This window comes from Cuculus canorus, chromosome 11 (assembly GCF_017976375.1).
Source record: "Cuculus canorus isolate bCucCan1 chromosome 11, bCucCan1.pri, whole genome shotgun sequence".
Taxonomy (NCBI): Eukaryota; Metazoa; Chordata; class Aves; order Cuculiformes; family Cuculidae; genus Cuculus; species Cuculus canorus.
Genome location: NC_071411.1, coordinates 13,588,894 through 13,601,821, shown reverse-complemented (window position 1 = coordinate 13,601,821; position 12,928 = coordinate 13,588,894).

Here is a 12,928-nt window from a genome sequence, read left to right as displayed (position 1 = left end):
CTTATTTTCTCATCTCACACTGCCTACCCGTGTGAATAGCATTCTATATCTTTCCAGCCCACGTCATCTGGTTTTACTTGGCTGTCTTTGGCAAACCTTTTGTATTGCTCAAGGGGTTGGCTTCTTACTGGAATATACGCCCTTCTGGGACCTTGACTGGTAAATGTTAATGCTCAAACTGTATCTGCATGCTGTGATGGCATTTTGCAGAAGTTTCTGGTCTTTGGAGTCAAGTCTGTTACGAGGACAAAGACTATATCTGTACTGAAACACTGATGTTTCTGCACAGGAGGGCAACATCAAAGTGACCTGAAATAAAGTAGAGCAGAGGAGGCTGCGGGATACGGTCTATGTATCTTTAAAAGTCATGAACCTATGAAGAAAGCTTTAAAATAGAAAAGTGGAGAGGGGTAGAGGCGGGTGCCATGTGGGGAAGCTGCTTCTCCCCTTTGGTTGGAATGACTGTCCTACATGGAGCAGGGCAAGAGGAGAGAGGTTTATAATCCTACTTAAAATAACTCTGAAGAAGAAATATAATCTCAGGTGGCAAGATCCAAGAAGAGGACTACAGCTGTAGTGAATATAAGTTGTTGAAATACTGCTCAGTTCTCCAGAATGCAATCTGTTTTCGTTAGAACAGCACATGCATTCTTGGAAATTCGTAGAAGTTAATGATAGGCCAAGAGGGAGGAAGGTAGGAGACCGGCAGATTTCTTGAAAGGTGTAGACATGGTGATGCCTCTCCAGTCTGCTGCTGGAAGCTAGCAACTTGTTGGGAGCAGTAATGAAGAGAGCTGATTATAGAAATAACAAACAAGTTAGCCTTGCGCTTTCCTAGCAAGAAATATTGTTACAGTGTGTGTCTGCTTTAGCATTGAGTTATCTGAGGGGTAAGTTAGCTACTTTTATTATTTGTTCTTGATTTTTTTCATATGACTCTCTTACTTGACTGTTATTTTCCCATAACATTTTCCCAGCATGCCTTCAGAAATATCAGAAAATGCTCACCAACACTCCAGAAAAGTGCCAACTAAATGTTCCACAAAGTGCTTGCAAGTGTTGTGCAATCTTTCCCCTGGTCTTTCCCAGCTGTTGTTTAGCATTGATCTAATATTTACCCCATGAGCAGTTTGCATTTTTGTGACATTAAACATAGTGGGGAGGCAGTGTTTCCAGATATGAATAAAGTGCTCTGATTTTTTTTCAGAAGAAAATCAATGTTCAGTTTTCCTCTTCACTAAAAACTGCTTCTCCAGAGTGCTCCTCGAGGATTTGGTTTCTTATGGTCTTTTGGGGTTGCTGTGGCTACTCCAAAGGAGATAGGGTACTTTTAGAATCATAATTCAGACTATTAAAAATATATAGCATATGACATTTTGGGTTTCTGCTGACATCGATAGGTTCTTAATACTCTACATAACATTTAAACCGATTGTAGGAAGTATATTTCAATATACCTACGTGCTGAAGAAGAGATGTCTATGACAGCTGTCTACAGCATGAAGAATTTAGGTTGTACAGTCATGCGAATCTTACCTACTTCATTAAACAATTTGCATTCACTTCATTAATGGTTCTTTTCTTCCCTATAAGTTGTTTCTGAACAACATGACCCAGAGAAAGACTCTTGGGTCATAATAAGCGTAAGTTTTGTGCTGTTTGTTCAATCCTAATTATTTCATTAAGGGTCCAACCTGATCTGTAGCATTGCAGTCATGAAGCTCATCACCTGTTTATTTGAAACCTGTGACTTTGGGAGGCACAAGAATCATTATGCAAAATCAGGCCTCTAGTTAGACTGATTAAAAAACTCAGTAATGACAATTTGCTGTTGCAGGGCAGGCAAAACCCATGGTGCAATTTGCAAATCTTGCTTTTGAGGACAAACATACTGGAAAGTATTGCAGACTCTTCAAATCCGTTTCTCTGTGAATATAATTAGTAGAAATCAACTTGTACCATTTTTATAGAGCTAGTGGGTGTCATAAAAATGTTCCAGGTAGATCTCAGTGTGGTCTTAATGCAACATTGAAAGGAACTCTCTCCTACCGGATATAATGAGCTCTTCCTGCCTGAATACTTCTACTTCACTCAAAAATGTTGCTTAGATTTAGACTACACAGGTGTGAAACTGGATAATTCATGTAAGGACAAAGCATTCAGCACTCTACTACCTGCTAAATGGCCACTTTTTACAAGACATTTGAACTATGAGAGTTAGTCATCACAAAATTTCATGTATTCAATATACTGACTACATTTTATGCCACCATTAAAGCCTACAGTAGGCTTACGTTATTAAGCTCCGTGCTGTATTTCAAGGCAAATACGCATTAGTACAACATCACACTGTGCAGTAGAAATGGCTCTCTGCATGCTCTGTTGAAAATTATTCATGATTTCCGATAGCCTGGATACATCAGTGCTCAATGTTAGACAACTGTGCTCAAGCGAATAGCTACCACCAAAATAAGCAGTTTTCCCTTCAGATAGTGGACTGTTTTCTAGCTCCTTTTTTCAACAGTTCTGAAGTGGGAGGAAAGAGAGATGCGATGCATTGATGCTCATTACAGGTTTTTGATGGAGATGCATATAAATACAGTATTATGTTCTTGCTATGGAGAAGGCACATTTTAGTATTCATGAGGTTTTATTAAATGATGAGGACATAAAGGAAATTTTATTGACTCTTATTAAGATTTAGCAAGTAAATACTCTAAGTACTCTTCCTGGTGTTAGCGGCAAGCTGCTGCTGCTCTTGACCCTCTTACACCGTACTTCCTCTGCTATTGCTTTGGACTGTCACAAGTTAACATGTTTATGGATGTTTTGAGGAGTCTTAGGTGAACTTCAGCTTGCTTGAGGGCTGAGTCATATAGGCATAAATATACTGATGTTATTGCTTATTCAAATGTCTGCTAGCTATTTCTGAGGAGAATCCCCTACTACCTCTTTATCAGTCAAAACATCCAGAATATGGCAAATTTTATATATCCAAATTATGTTTTAGTAAGAATCCTTTCATACTCTAAGACGTGTACCGTAGCAGTGCTTTCATGACCATTTAGAGTATTTATGCTACCTGGGAACACACTGATAAAATCAAGCTCCTTGGCAGATTTTATTGTTGCCTGTGGGTTTGTCGCGTCACTGGTTCAGGTAGGGCGCTTGATTTGGTATGTTAATGACCTTTGCTTCCAGCCGCCAACGTGTCCACTTTTGTCTGTCTTGAAAATAAGACTCTCTTCACAAGCAGAATTGTAAAATTGGAAAAAACCTTTCCCTTGCAAAAGGGAAATAGGTGCTGGGTTCATTCAACAACACAGATATCTGCTTAGAAGGTGAGTCAGCTTCACCCTAAGCAGCATGTGTGGTATTGCATTTGTGCTTGGATAAAAACCAAGGCAGATAATTCAACCTTTTTTTTAATACAACCTTGATTTGCAAGATTTTTCTTAGGTAATATTTACGATGAAAAAATTTTGTATTGGAAAAGACATCGATGGCCCAGAACACATCAAATGACAAATCATCACAGGCATTTCTTTTCAGCCACAACAGGTTTTTCCACAGCTGACAGACCTATTCAAAATTATAACCGTGAGGTGTCTGAAATTTTGATATCCATTTCATTTAAATGACTTTTCTAGAATCATATGACCATTAAGTGGGACAGCTTAGGTAAGCCCCAAATTGGTCACGTCTGTTCTTGTACTTAAACCATTTATTAATGATATCCCGAACATTACTGCTATGTAAGTAGTATCTGAGGACTCATACAAAAATTGTATGAAGAGTGGCTGTTGACTTTGAAAATGACCAGTATCAATTTATGCCCTGTTTTTGCAGTATTTGGTGTTTTTTTTTTTTTTTTGTGTGTGTGATTTGCTTATTTGTTTTCTGTACTGGTTATTTAGAGATGAACCATAACAAGACAGGCTTCAAGGCTCAACTTTTGAGTTCCTGAAATCTACCTAGAGGGACCTTTGCTCCAAATAACACTAAATGTAAAACTGTATAAATGTTTGAGAGATGCTATTGGATTGGAACAATATCTCAAACATTGCTTTTAAGATTTAGTGCCTGGGAATCGGAATAATATTCTGTAGAATCTGTTATCAGTATCAGGCCGTGATCACCTTTAATTGACTGGCAACATACACTGCAGCATGTTATTCTTGCTATCTGCTTAATCCTAGCAAGAATAAACTAGTCTCTGGAAACAGGAGCCTTATGAAAGGAAACATCAGACTTTATATGAACCAGGTTCAAGGTTCATAAACAGGGGTGCCTTTGTCCTTGCTAGACTAAGTAGTTGTTGCATGAATAACCCATGCAGCGTATGGAGCACCTGTATTGTCTTTGTTCCGTGATGACCTGAAGTGAGACATCAAAGTTCATTTATCTCATGCTGTGCACAGGCCAAGGAAAGAAGCACCTTTTTGTGCTACTGACAATATTTAAATGTCCCCGGGCTTTGAAAAGCACAATGTATTCTGCAGAAGTCACTGTGCATTTCTTGTTCGAGGTTGATTTACTCCAGTTTAGTTTGTTGTTTGCATGTTTTGACTTTTTAACTTATTCATTGTGAACATACAGCTGAGAAAATGACCCAGGTTGCTGACAACACTAGGATGCTTATGTAAGAAGACAAACTGTTCTGTACTGCCACAGGGTGATGGCAACTATGTGAGTTCACAGTTAGTTTTCACATTTCACATAAATGAGTTTACCTTTAGATCCTTCCTTAGGGAGCTGTTTGGCATCTTTGTGTAAACAACAAGGCCTTTCTTGCCCAGAAAAGGCTTCTATCCCAAACTCAGTAGGCTTCTTATGAAGTCAGCAGAAGTCTGAACCATCTGCGTGAAAGACCTGCATCCCCATATAGCTCTGCTTTCCTTCCCTTCAGCAGCACAGCTTTACTATCATTTATGCTGCTGCCACGACCCTGGAAGGTTTCTGTGCCAGGATTTCTCCAAAAGAAGTAGAGGAGTATAGTCCCTGCTATTTCCAGGCAGACTCCTATCTGGAAATACCTTCAAGGTGGTGGAGGGCAGGCTGCAGAACGCTGCAGATCCTGCTGTCTTGTTAGCAGCAGGACCAGGGCTCGGCATACTGCAGTGCAGCCCCATCTTCTTACCATCTCGTTGGAGATGGGCTGTGCGATGCTGTTTGCCCTCGCAGGCAGCAGCTGTGCCTTCTCACTGCTTGTTCACCAGGAATACATTGGAAACCAAATGATGACTGGTGATGGGTCAGAGTTCCTCTAACTAGTTAAGCAATGTAGTTACTTAATAATTAACTGGCTAGACTTCCCCTAAGGAAAAAATGTATGACTAATTTTTTTTTAATGGAAAAAAATACAGTTACCAGGAAACAGTAGCATTAGTTTTGATGGGGATTGCCCTTAGCTGGTGTGTTTTAGGTGGGCTGAAAGGCAGAAGGCAGGAAGGAGGATTAAAAAAATAAGTAAGAACAGTTCACGGTGCACAAATTATTTCAGAATTGGAGCAGCAGTCTGTGAGTGGTTAGTCTTGTGTAGTGCTTGCCACCAAAGACCAAAGGAACCTTTCTACTTGTGTGAAACCTATGCCTTAGTGAAAGGCCTCAGCAGGGCAGAACCTCACACAATATGTGGTGTTCTTAATGCTAGTGAAATAAGAATTTTATGTGACAAATGCAGAATATTTTGACTTGAACTCAGAAACCATGTTGTTCATAGAACCAGATAGCAAGCAATGATAGATATCTCTGAAGTAATCTGGTAGAAACTTCTCATTAAAACTTTTCCAATAAATATTTTTCAACCAGACCTGCTTGTGGTTGCTAATGAATGCATCAGCTGTGCTTAGGAGTTTTTAATGCAGTTCGGGTCCTTCTTTCGCCAAAGGAAACCAATGCATTGTCGTTTATCAAAGGTAGCAGTCCACCTAATGCTACCTCTCAGTGCACTCGTGGACATATCCTGGGATTTGCAAAACACTTAGAAGCCACATGTGTTCTGGTTATCTTGTCCAGTGGCCATGTACATGTTGTGTAAATACACATGTATTCATTCTTGAACTGTTTGAGGTGTGTTAGGGTTATTTATAGTTGGGTTAAATGTTGTATCCTTGTTCAAAGAAGCAATTTGTTTGGGGTGGCGAACTCTTGTAAGGCAAAGTAATTTTAATCTATTATTATACCAACTGATTTAGTTAGAAAATACACAGTTTTCTGATGCCTAAGCGGTTTTATAAAAGCCTTTGTGCGATTCATAAGGAGTTCTTCAGTGACACAACCATATACTCCAAATATGTGCATTTTTTTCACAGTATCACTTGGTCTACTACACACTATTACATTCTGCAGACCTTGCCTCCCTTCTGTTCTTGGAAACATTGCAATTTGAACTCATAAACCTTCACTTGGGAATTACAAAACCTCTCATTACAAATCTTATTCATTGCAGAATTGTAAAGGAAATCCCTGGAGTCCTACTTGCCACGTTTTCATAATGTTTAAATCTGATTTGTTGTAAAAATCTCCAGAGCCTAATTGATAGAGTTTTAAATTGGGTGGAGAGAAGATCTAGGGATTTATCTTTAAATACATTATAGTAGTTGCTTTATTTATTCATAAGAAAGACAGAATATTGTGGTTGGATGTGAGCCTGACGTTTCACAGTGCTTTCAGCTGAATCTGGTAACAACTTTCTGAGCTGGTGTTTAGTGACCACGATGGTTAGAGATAATAAAGATGATCAATTTGATTTTTCCAGTCGTTTTTTGAATTCCCTGTCTGTTGCTTTAAAAAAAAAAAAATCTGTCTTAAAATAACATTTCTTTTATCCTTTCAACCCTTTTTAGTAACTTGAAACTTTTTGGGGCTTGAAGTTACTCTGACTGCGTCTAGGATAGGTTTATACATATTGGTAAAACCTTACTGTGAATCTGACTTATTTGAAAAACTGATTTATTTCCAGAAGACATCCCTCTCGCCTATTTGAAATGGTGCTTCAACCAAAATCAAGTTGATACACTTTCACTTGGGAGAGAAAAGAAGAATATTTCAGTACTGTAATTTCCCAGATAAAATATTTGGATATTCAAATTTGAGGACAAGATTGCTTGTTTTTATGAGAAATTCTTTTCACAGTTCACAAAATTCAGGATTTTTTAAAAATAAAACCTGAAACATAACATCTGAAGTGAAAACTCATTTTAATGATTTTTTTTTTTTCCTCTGGAAACATTGATGTTTTGTGAACTTAAGTCCATTTGTAAGTAAATAAAAAACCCCGGAAACTGTCAAACAGCCCACAAATAGTAAAGTCTGTGTCCTGCCCATCTCAGAGTTCCCTGGAGGAATTCTGTTCCTCATCCGCTGGTGTAAGTCTCTGGCTATTTCATTGCAATCATGACAGTAGACAGCAGTAGCACAGGAAAGAATGGTCTCATTCTGGTTTCCCTTCAGGGTATCCAGGAAAACAATTTATACCCACTGCTGCATCCGAAGGGAAACAGCCACAGGGGTCGAACTTATTTGCAAGGATTCAAGAATGATGAGGTCTGCATGTGATTGTGTTCTGTGTGTACATAAACAGCTAATGGTATTATTTTCTTTAGTCTCACAATCTACCTTTAGATAAAGCTGTAGCAAAGCTATGTCCTCTGCGGGAATATACACAAGCGTCGTGCCTTTAAAGCATATTTCTAGCTAGAAGCACTAATACTAGGATCAAGGCTGCCCATGATAGTGCACAGATTCATCTCACCATGCAATTTATCTTAAAAGGAGTCATTCAAATGATTGAGTAAAAGTGAATTTTCTGTTAAGTGGAACCTGGTTATATTAAAGCAGACAAAGCTATTATGCTCACAGTTTTTCCCTATTAAAACCCCGTGCAATAGGTAAATACTGAAATAGGTTGTACATTTGCGAGGAAAGTCAAATGATGTGTGGAAGTTTATTACATTTTATGTTAGCTATGTGACACTTCACTGCATTAAAATATTCTTGTAGGTTTTTTCCTGTTTTAATCTAAGACAGATATGTATGCCATACTGCTGTGACCACTCAAATCACAGAAACCTGTCAGCCGTTTCCTAAGCTACTAATACTAGAGAAAAGCTAGAATTACAAGGATATTTAAGGACATTCTTTTTAAAAATAGTCAGACTCTGCATGGAATTATCTGCAGAAGTAATTTCCTAAATTCTTAGTACTTTTCCTCATATCAGAAAATCAATCATGGATGCAGATGCGTGCTAAGCTATATATTTGAGATAGTTTGTATCCTGGTATTTAATATACCAGTGAGCTGATGATTATGTATGTTCTGCTAATTTCCTCTTAAGCTATGTCTAATACCATAAGCCTAACCGAGATCTGAAAAATGTAGCCGTAATTTCAAAAAGCTTCCAATGTTATCCTCCTTTATTGGTTGGTAACAACAGTTTTAGCCGAAATGAAACCTGAAAACTAATGTGTGTGTGTTTGGTTTGGTTTTTTTTTTTTTTTCTTAAGTTGGAAAGGAAAAAAGTTCAAAGTAGAAATAATCCAAACCTCTTCACACAAGTTTGTCAGTTTTCCTCAAATGCTGCAGGGGAAAAGCTCTGTCCCTGGCTTATTCCAGTGGAAAATTTTGAGGAATCTGCACGGGATGTAAATTAAACTGGGAGAAAGTCGTAGGGAAGCTGACAGCAACTTGGTCTGTTTTAAAGAAAACAAAGTGAAAGTCAGTGGGAGCCTGGCTGCCCTGGAATGCCTGCCCCAGTTGCGAACTGTGAAATCCAGATGGTTTTCCTCCCTGAACGGGGAGTGCTGCCACAGCTCAGCCAAGGCTCCTCAGCGCTTATACCTGTGCCCTGACACCAGATCCTTGGCGGAAGGTGGTTTTGTCCCACATCCATACTGCTGGACGAGAGCTGAGGCTCCTGCTGTGTGTGGAGCCCCGAAGGGTTCTGGCAGCGCGCAGGAGAAGCAGTGGGGCCCGACTCTCCTGGTGGGGAGCAGGAGGAGGAGTGGGATGCCACAGCCGTGCTTTGGCATGTGGGGATGGCACGTTGCAGTGTGTGCCCCAGACATGCTAATTTAAGTGTAAAAGTAGTTGTGTTGAAATATTCCAGATAATTAATAGGCAGAAAACTATTTCTATTCAGTAGCAATACAAACTTTCCTATGGTGCTAGTGTGATTAAGTTTACTTGGATGTAACGTCTAAAAAGAGATAATTCAGACTTCAGCTGTATTGGTAACTGGATTGTAATCACATTGTTTACTTTGGGCTGTGCTAAGCCACCATCACTGCAAGTGCAAAATCCCTTTGTTAGAATCACTGGATGGAAAGGGTGGGTGGGCAGGTTCTGCCTTTCTGCTTCCCACGTTTGAGGTCCCAAGTGTCAAGTCTGGGCACTTGACCAGTGTCTACTGCACATACAGATCTCTTGATCCGTGTTGGCAAACAGGACTTAAAATTGGGACATAAATATATCATTTTCAGACATATTGAAACCAAATGTGTGCCCTCTTTAATGATAGGGTGTGGGAGAGAACAAAGTAGCTTCCTTATTTTGGAGCCCTCTGAAATGTTAATGACTCTCCTATCATAACCAAAGATTAAAGAACATGCTCACAGGACTCATTGCCTTCTGCAACTGCCACGGTCTGCAGTGCTGCAAGGTCACATCTGATGCTGGAGATTTTCCAGCATTTTTCTTGTGATATTGATGTTAATCAGCTTTCTAGGGCAGGATGGCATGTTTAATGATAATGGAAATGTCTAATATTAGTGCTTTTGCTTGCTATCTCTTGCATGCCTTACTTTCAACCTACCCATCAAGATTAACTAGAATTTATTATGTTCAGCTTCCCTTCAAGAGGTATCATTAGGGGCATAAAACCATTTGTAAGATTTATTTGTTCACCTTAAGGATCCTGGAAAGGTGTGCAAGCTCAAAGAATATGCATGTAACTTGATTTGGGATGGGATAAAGGCTTCAGCTTATCAGACGCTTTGCTTAATGAAGAGTAAATATCAGTCCAAGATACCATTCTGCCTGACATCAGTCCCCCTCTAAGGCGGATGCTATCTGGTCTTGATGTGATTGTGTTTATACAACTGCTTTTAAGGCAAATTCGGTTGCCACCGGGATGCTCAGAATACCTTCGGTGCTTCCAGCAGCATGTCTTTTACTTCCCTGTGATGAATCTCTGCTCAAAACTTAATCCACTGACTTCCTGATCTGGCTAGCTTGCACCCCAGGAGCAGATGCAGAGTCCCAGGAACATCTCTGGTTCATTTTGGTAGTAAACGTATACCAGAACTGGTGCTTCTGTAAATGTTAGAATTATGATGTACAGTGTGCTACAGAGATGATTTGCACATGCTCGATAAATCCATCAGTATCCATTTACCCATGTGTACATCAGAGGCTGGCAGTCCCAGAGGCACCACGCTCATTACAGGTGCACGGTAGAGTTGATCCATATGTGGTCGGACAGGGCTGCTTGACATCTGGAAGTGCCAGACAAATTTACAAAATCCTCTGTTGTTTTCCCCAGTGACATTTGTGAGTGGGAAGGTGGGACGTTGCCTCATTCATTCATACACACCTAAGTAAGCCTGAGGAAGCAAATGCATTAGAATAAAACAGGTTTTAGCTATAATTTCTGAAGTATTTCAGAAAGGGAAATGACTTTGAAGGGAATTAAGGAAATGGCTTATTAGTATCTGCTTCCTTTGTTTCCAAAATTTTATAGGGGAATGAATTTAATAAGAGATGCTTGAGTACTGTAATGACTTCTTAGCTTAGTTAAGGAAATAAAATGTGGGCAAGTCACGGACTGCTTAATGCCTGTGTGATTGACTGGAACATTCTCCTGTAATGTTAAAGTTCTTTGAACCAAACCATGGCGTTGGGAAAATTAAGTCAGGCCTGTAGTGATGCTATTGATATTCTTGAATTTGAAGTCCACATACCTGAGTAAAAGTTTGAAAAACTTAAACAGTGTCTGCATCAAGACCTCAAGATAATTGCCTGGAAGTCATGTGTAAATTGTTAAATACTACATGTAATGGAACCCAATATTCTTGGAACATGAGGCAGCAACTAAATGGAAACTTTGGCTATTACCATATTAATGTTTAATGCTAAAATATTTTCAGGATCAAAGTTCTGTTATTAAAACAATGGACATAAAAATAACAAAATTACTTTTCATAAAACAAACAGATTCTTCGTATCCGAGAGGCTTTTCACAGAGGTCTTTATTTTGAGATGGTAATACGTTACAGATTTCTTTGCTGTACTGCTTTGATTCATTCATTAAAATACTTCTCATTTTGGCATGTTGCAAAGGTCTAAATAAAAGCATTTTAGTTAGATAAATACAGACTCTGTGGACTCAACAGTAATATAGTACGTTTGGAAAACTGTCAGTCATTCTGAAAATATACAAAGACCAAACCACAGACAGAATTTTCTGTACGTTGTAAACATTCTCACAGTACGGGTATAAATATTCCTTCTTTGATTCATTGCATGCCAGGTCTTCAAGTAAAGAGATAGAAAAAGAAGCTAGAGAAAAGAGTTTATAAATTTACTAAGATGCTTAAAGGCAGTGAAAGCCAAACAAGAAAAGAGCTTACAAAGCTTTAAGATACTGTATACAGACAGGGCCATAAAATTATAATAACAATACTAGATAATATAATCTCATATTTACATCACTTTCATCTGCCACGATCCCCTCAAGCTGTGGTGTATTTGAGAAGTTGTGGTGGGGATTATGGGCAGAGATCACTGTGTCTGGGGGGTCCTGGGCAGAGCTGGGCAACTGTTCGATCTTAAAGGGAAGTTTAAGAGCAGTTTAGCAGGGTCAGTGAAGAACCTTCTCCAGTTCGGTGCATGGAGTGTGTGTGTTTGCAGTGTGAAATGTTTGAAGACCAGGTTGTAATTCCTCTCATTATTTCCATAGCAAAGGTTTTTCCCTTCTTCCTTTTGAGCTTTTTGGTGTGATGATTTCTGTTAGGCTTTAGGGACCATCTCGTCCTCTGTCCTTCTTCCACCAGCGCAAGGTGTTTGTAGGATAATTTGTTGGCAATGATAATGTCTTTCCAAGTCAGAAGATTTTCCTAACTGTAGTTGCACAGTGCGTACCGGAAAGTGGGAGCATTTATAATGTGATTACATTAAGCCTATCTAACGTGACAGCAGATGGTCTCATTGTCTAGACCTGTATCCAGTTGCTGATTCACAATACCATTAATATCTCTAATTCAGCTATATCTTGCAGCAAAGAGCTTGGTGTTCGGGGCCCAGAAATACTTCCTTTTGTTCATCAAGTGTTAATAAGCGTAGATTCCTCCTCTTATGAACCAAATCCTTTTCTGAGGAGAGGGTAGAGATTTGGGCAGTTGTCCTTCCTCCTGGCCACGCCATCTCCAAGCTACAGCGTGTGTCTGAGCTGGCCAGTTGGCTTCCCATCCCAGCCAGAGAAGGGGGGGAGGAAGGTCTGTGGGCTGTGGGGGACAGGCAGCTGAGGGTCTGGACTCCCTGGGGGGTGCTAGAGAGGGGACCTGAATAAAGCTTCATTTATTTTGGGTGGGTCTGAAGTAAATGCAGAGTTCAGAAATTAATGATTTTGATGCCTTTTCCTTTTTGATTTATAAACATGTTTTCACTGTCTTAAACTCAGATAAAATACACCAAGTTTATGCCCAGCAGAGGAAGTCCTGAAGCTTTTCTCCATCTGAACTCTTCTTAGGAGACTTGTTTGCTCTTTTCCTGGCAGAGCTCCCAGTGCCTTAATAGCAGTTTTATCTGAGTAAAGCCCTGCATATTTGCATGACACTGAAGAGCTAAAATTATCTCTAAGTGAAGCAAGAAAATTGCCAATATGTATTGTTATAAGAAAAATTGCTCTTTGGTTGGCCCAGAGGGGAC